Below are 7,498 nucleotides of genomic sequence, written 5' to 3' on the forward strand. Positions count from 1 at the left end.
TCTTTGCCTGGAAACAACAAGAGTTTTCGTGCAAAGTTAAAGTGAGCGGATACGAGCGATTTTTGCCCGTTTGAGTACTCTGTGGGAAGCATCTTTGAAATATTTGACTGCACCCTACTTCCGAGGTTGCCTACATATCCTTGGCTAAAATGGAATCAGGTCGGTGTAGTTCGGGAATGTTTGGTAGCTGGGACTACCATGAAGCTGGGCTTTCACTGTTGTTGTTGTTGCTGCTACTGCTTACTGAACCCCTTATTACACCATGTCAAAAATAAAAAAAAAGCTAGACTAGACTATGATCTATGTTTTACAAAATTCTATCTAGATCTTCAAACTTGCTCTTGTGTTTCTTGTTGCCTTGTTGTCCTCTATTCTCTTGGTGATATCCATTTGTTGTCCCCTTGAATTGTAAGCTGAGATGTCTTCCCCTTCTTCAGGTGGGTGCCTGACCGCTGAACTTGATATGTATTCCCATGTTATCTATGCGGGCTCCTGACTACAAAATGTGAATGTATTCTCATGCTATCCGGGCGGGCTGTTGACTGCTGACTTAAAATGTATTCCTTGCTCTCCAGGCGGGCTCCTGACTGCTGACTGCTGACTTGAAATTTATTCCCTGCTCTCCAGGCGGGTTCCTGACTGCTAACTTGAAATGTATTCCCTGCTCTCCAGGCAGGCTCCTGACTTCAACATAGACAAAACAAGGAAAAATTTTCTTCCCCAATTTGGTGGTTAGGCCCAGATGTAAGTGTAAAATGGATCACATTACCAAATATTGATAAGAACTTGAAAGCTAAAACTTGAATTGTACTCCCTTGTTCTCCAGGCGGGATCCTGATTGCTGACTTGAAAGTATTCCCTACTTTCCAAGTGGTCTCCTAACTTCATCTTGAAATGTATTCCCTGCTCTCCAGGCGGGTTCCTGACTTCAAATAGACAAAACAAAAAAAATTGAAAACTAAAACTTAAATTGTACTCCCTTGTTCTCCAGGCGGGCTCCTGATTTCAACTTGAAAATATTCCCTGCTCTCCAGGCGGGCTCCTGACTTTAACTTGAAATGTATTCCCTGCTCTCCAGATGGGCTCCTGACTTCAATAAAACAGACAAAAACAAAGAAAATTTTCTGCCCCAGTTCGGTGGTTGGGGACAGATGTGATTGTAAAACTAATCATATTACCAAGTATTACTAAGGATTTGAAAGATAGGTCCCATTATTCAGGGGGGTCCTGACAACTCTTAACTAAACGACAATTTAAAATCTAAGTTATATCTTCTACAAGTGTGACTTCTGCTAAATCTTGCTATCTAAGAGGATCTTTAAACTACTCCCCATTATCCATGAGGGTCCTGAAAATCAAAAGTCCAATTTTATCTTAAGAGTGACAACTTTTATGGCTGAATTATACTACCCTACAACAGACTTTACGGTAAATGTTGTTATCTAACCGAAATCTTAAAGCTAAGTCCCATTATTCAGGAGGGTCCTGGGAACTCCTAATTGAATCCTATCTCGAACATGCAAACTTCTAAGCTAACTTATATTCTTTTGGGATACATTTAGGCTAGATTATGCTATTTCTGAACTTTAAACTAGGTCTCATTTTCCATGAGGGTCCTAAAAATCAAAAATCAAACCTGTTTGGTGACTGCCTTCTCCACGGAGAATTTCTCCGAATCGAACAAATTTTCTGCCCCTGTTTCAATCAAAGAAATTTTTTTCAGTTTAAAAAGGTGGTTAGCTGATGGCATTCTTGCTGAAGATCTTTCTGCTGCAATGTTTTGTTCTGACTGGCTTCTCCGAACTGGCCCTGAACCGCTTTGACTTTCTGACTGACTTTCAAACCCCATGACCTTTGACGAGCCGAGTGTTCTACACCCCCGCTGTTGTTTTACCTCTGAACCCTTTATCTAAACTTTTGCATCTCCCATGACATTACCAAACCATTCCACCGATGAAACTTCCGGTGATTTCTTGTATCCCCCTCTTACATCATGTTATCCTTAGTATGCTTTGACCACTTCGTGCTTTACAATTTTGGAAGTTGGTAGTGAGCTTTGAAATCTTTTTCACCTGATTTGAACAAGACTGACATTGAAACATCTTTAGATAAATACCCAAAAGAAAATAAAATGCAATCACTTTGCGGGTTAAGGATAAGAAGAATCCAAAACCAGGTGACTGCTACAAAAGGAAAAAGAAAAAGAAACTTATCTAAGTGGAACAACTGGTACCAATGATCATGACATGCATTTTGGATTAATCGGCACAATCTGTCCAACCAATCAACTTTCAGTTGTCGTACTTCGTTGCCCCAGAATTTCCATGACCTGATTACTTTACCCAAACCTTGACCTTGTTCATCTTGCGGCGCCTTGAAAGGTTTTCACCAGTAGACCTCTTTCATTCGTTCATCTCTCAACTCACTTTCACCTTACGGCACCCGTGAGGGTTTTCACCAATAAAACTCTCTCATTCTAATTTCTCTCAACTCCCATCGCCTTACGGTGCTCGTGAGAGTTTTCACCAATAAGACTCTCTCATTTTAATTTCTCTCAACTCCCATCGCCTTACGGTGCCCGTGAAGGTTTTTCACCAATAAGACTCTCTCATTTCAATTTCCCTCCTTGCTTGAACCAGAGTGTTGCCCCCGACATAAATTACCTTTTACCTGCTTGACTTGGCATTTCTCATATACTGATCAGAAGGTCTTTCTTTGGACCGTAATATGGGCTTTTGGACAGGGCTAGGAAGAGAGGGTATAAAAGGCTCAAAACAATACAAATGGGTTAAAATTACAACTTTCGGAATCAGGTTTCTCACAACAACCACAACTTCTGCCCCAGTTTCTTGCATGGGGATTTTTGGATTTTTATTTTGATGAGACCAAACCGTGAGGCTGCCTATGTATCCTTAAAAGGAATCAGGTCGAACGTAATTCATGTCATAGGAATTACTTTGTTGTTGTGATTTTCTCTTTTCTTTTCTCTTTTTGTTGTTGTTTTTTTTTCTTTTTTTTTTTCCTTTTCATTCTTTTCTTTCTCTTTTTTTCAATTTTCATTTTTCTCCTCTCCCTTTCGTTATTTTCTTTTCTCCTTTTCCTTTAGTTATCTTTCACGCTTGTGTTTCTGATATTCACTACTAATTCCGAAAGAGGGGTAAGAAAGAAAACAAGTAAGGCTCAAAAGGGGTGACGAGGGATCAAGTGTTTAGATAGCAGAACAAAGCGCCTTCGTCATTTCAATCTTCAAATTATGCCACATACAAACAAGTACAATCAAACAAAGAAATCATACATAGTATCTCTTGACTGCATCAGAATTGATAGCCATTTCCACACATTTCCCTTCTACATTTGTCAGATATAACACGCCATTGGACAATACCCTAGTTACAACAAATGACCCCTGCCAATTCGGGGTGAACTTTCCTTTTGCTTCAGCATGATGAGGCAAGATATGTCTCAACACTAACTGACCCACTTTGAACTTCCGTGGACGTACCTTCTTGTTATATGCTCTCACCATTTGGTACAATTGGCCGTGACATACTACTGCCAATCTCTTTTCATCAATCAGACTTAGTTGCTCCAAACGGGTTTTGACCCATTCAACGTCATCAATTTCTGCCTCAGTGACAATCTGAAGGGATGTGATTTCAATTTCTGCGGGTATTACTGCCTCCGTGCCATACACCAACAAATAAGGAGTGGACCCTACTGAAGTGCGAATAGTAGTGCGATAACCCAACAATGCGAAAGGTAACTTCTCATGCCACTGTTTAGAACCTTCCACCATTTTTCGAAGTATCTTCTTTATATTCTTGTTGGCTGCCTCGACTGCTCCATTCGCCTTAGGGCGGTATGGGATGGAATTGCGATGTATAATCTTAAACTGCTGACATGTCTCTGTCATCAGATGACTGTTGAGATTAGCGTCGTTGTCCGTGATGATTACCTTCGGAATCCCAAACTAACAGATGATATTTGAATGCACAAAATCCACCACTGCTTTCTTTATCGCAAATTTGAAAGTTTTCGCTTTAACCCACTTGGTGAAATAATCGATGGCTACCAGAATAAACCTGTGTCTATTCGATGATGCTGGCTCGATTGGCCCAATGACATCCATGCCCCAAGCAACAAAGGGCCATGGCATAGACATCGTATGCAATTCAGATGGTGAGGAATGAATCAAATCTCCGTGCACCTGGCACTGATGACACTTGCGCACAAAACTGATGCAATCCCGCTCCATAGTGAGCCAGTAATAACCTGCTCGGAGAATCTTCTTTTCCAGAACGTACACACTCATATGCTGTCCACAAATTCCGAAGTGTACCTCAGTCATGATAGCGGTGGCCTGTCTGGCATCTATGCATCTTAGCAATCCAAGATCTGGAGTTCTTTTGTATAACACCCCTCCACTGAAGAAAAATCCACTTGCCAATCGCCGAATTGTTCTTTTCTGATCACCTGTGGCCTGTACTGGATATACCCCCATCCAGAGGTATTCTTTGATATCGTGGAACCATGTTTCCCCATCAAGTTCTTCTTCTATCATATTACAGTAAGCATGCTGATCACGGACCTGAATCTGCAAAGGGTCCACATAAGCCTTATCCGGATGATGTAACATTGACGCCAGAGTAGCCAAAGCATCGACGACTTCATTATGGATCCTTGGGATATGCCTGAATTCTATCGACTGAAACCGTTGACAAAGATCATGCAAACATTGTCTGTATAGTATGAGTTTCAAATCCCGTGTTTCCCATTCTCCCTGAATTTGGTGCACCAGGAGGTCCGAGTCACTCAAGACCAAGACTTCCTGGACACCCATATCCACAGCTAACCTCAAACCCAAAATACATGCCTCGTACTCAGCCATGTTGTTGGTACAGTAAAAACAAAGTTGAGCCGTAACAAGGTAGTGCTGCCCTGTTTCAGAAATAAGTACTGCTCCTATTCCCACGCCCTTCATGTTTGCAGCCCCGTCAAAGAAAAATTTCCACCCCGGCTTCTCAACTTGTTTTAACTCATCAATGTGCATCACCTCTTCATCAAGGAAATAAGTTTTCAAAGGTTCATAATCTTCATCAACTGGGTTCTCGGCCAAATGGTCCGCCAAGGCCTGTGCTTTCATTGTAGTTCGAGTCACGTAGACAATGTCAAACTCTGTGAGCAGGATCTGCCACTTTGCAAGCCTCCCTGTGGGCATAGGCTTCTGAAAGATATACTTCAATGGATCCAAGCGAGATATGAAATAGGTAGTGTAAGATGACAAATAATGTTTCAGCTTCTGCGCCACCCAGGTTAGGGCGCAACATGTCCTCTCAAGTTGAGTGTACTTGACCTCGTACGGTGTGAATTTCTTGTTGAGATAATGTATGGCATGTTCCTTCATGCCAGTGATATCATGTTGACCCAATACATAGCCGAATGAATTGTCCAATACCGTCAAATATAGAATCAAAGGTCGCCCTGGTTCTGGCGGGACCAATACGGGTGGATTTGACAAATACCCCTTTATCTTATCAAACGCCTCCTGACATTCATCTGTCCACTTGACTGCAGCGTCTTTCTTTAACAGCTTGAAGATAGGCTCACAAGTTGTCGTGAGCTGAGCGATGAACCTGCTGATATAGTTCAATCTCCCCAACAAACTCAACACCTCGGTCTTGTTCTTCGGAGGTGGCAATTCGTGGATGGCCTTGATTTTCGATGGGTCCAATTCAATGCCTCGGTAGCTGACTACAAACCCCAACAACTTTCCAGACGGCACCCCAAAAGCACACTTTGCAGGATTAAGCTTGATATTGTACCTGCGAAGCCTTTGGAAGAACTTCTTTAGATCCCTGACATGGTCAGATTGCTTTCTAGACTTCACGATCACATCATCCACGTACACCTCGATTTCCTGGTGTATCATATCATGGAATATTATTGTCATTGCCCTCATGTAGGTTTCCCCAGCATTTTTCAAACCAAATGGCATGACCTGATAGCAGTACATTCCCCACGGCGTGATGAATGCCGTCTTTTCTGCATCTTCCTCGTCCATCAAGATCTGATGATAACCCGCGTAACAATCCACAAAAGAACCAATCTCATGTTTGGCACAATTGTCAATCAATATATGGATGTTCGGCAATGGGAAATTGTCTTTTGGACTCGCCTTGTTGAGATCCCGATAGTCAACACACACCCTGGTCTTGCCATCCTTCTTCGGTACAGGCACAACATTGGCTAACCAGGTGGGATACCGGGTGACCCGAATGACTTTGGCATCGAACTGCTTGGTGACCTCTTCCTTGATCTTTACACTCATATCCGTTTTGAACTTTCTCAGCTTCTGTTTGACAGGAGGGAATGTCGGGCTAGTGGGCAACTTGTGAACCACTAAATCAGTGCTTAGACCCGACATGTCGTCATAGGACCATGCAAAAACATCTTTGTATTCGAACAATATTTTAATTATCTCCTCACTGAGTTGAGGTTCCAGATGGACACTTATTTTAGTTTTACGGACATTATCTTGGTCCCCTAGATTAACTGCTTTTGTATCGTTCAAATTAGGTTTGGGCTTTTCCTCAAAATGACTTAGTTCTTTACTAATTTCTTCGTAGGCCTCATCATCATCAAATTCCAACTCATCATCACACTCAATTTCTTGTATTATTATTTCAGAGTTAGATTGGCTTTTAAAACTGGGCCGAAGATTCCTCATGCATGTCATGTCATTGATATAGCATAAAAAGAACTGTATAAAAGAAGAAAACAAAAATAAAATTAGAAGAAATGAAGGAAAAGGGAACAATTGCATTTCATTGAATTTAAAGATAATAGGGTTTTAACACATCCAACTGGACAAAACATAATATATGAATTACAGACCCTGGAATAATCCAGACAACAAAAGAAAATCAAAACCCACTACCAAGACTCCCTTCGGATAGGAAGAGGGGTAGCTTCCCAATTGTTGACTTTTGCACGTGGTCCCACGAATTGAACATGCCCTGCTGGACCCTTCCCCAGCCTGAACCATGTTAACCTCGGCGAATAACCTTTCGAACCCCTTCTCCGAATCTCCATCGGCACTAATCAGTGATCCAGGAATCTTTGACAGCAGTTGCTTTCTAATACTCGGCCTGACGAATGATCTAGACAGACGCGGGATTGGCTTTGGCAATGCCCATGCTTTCTGTTTCATTTTTCTAGCTCTTCTCACGTATGCAACGGTAGGCTTGAAACCCAGACCAAAAGTATCCAGATTCTTTGGAAGAGAAACTGGCTGCACAATACCTTGCAGAGACGCACCTAAACCTTTGCCCGGTACGAAACCATTTTTCAACATTTCAACAGCCACCATAACTGATGTCGCAGCCATCTTTGGAGTTGGCACGCACTTTCCTTCCGGAATTTTCTCTACCGATACTGTGTCGAAAACCTGATAAACCCATGGTCCCTTGTCATCGTCAATCTCTATGAACGAAACAAT

The sequence above is a fragment of the Nicotiana tabacum genome, chromosome 10 (assembly GCF_000715075.1).
Source record: "Nicotiana tabacum cultivar K326 chromosome 10, ASM71507v2, whole genome shotgun sequence".
Classification (NCBI taxonomy): domain Eukaryota; kingdom Viridiplantae; phylum Streptophyta; class Magnoliopsida; order Solanales; family Solanaceae; genus Nicotiana; species Nicotiana tabacum.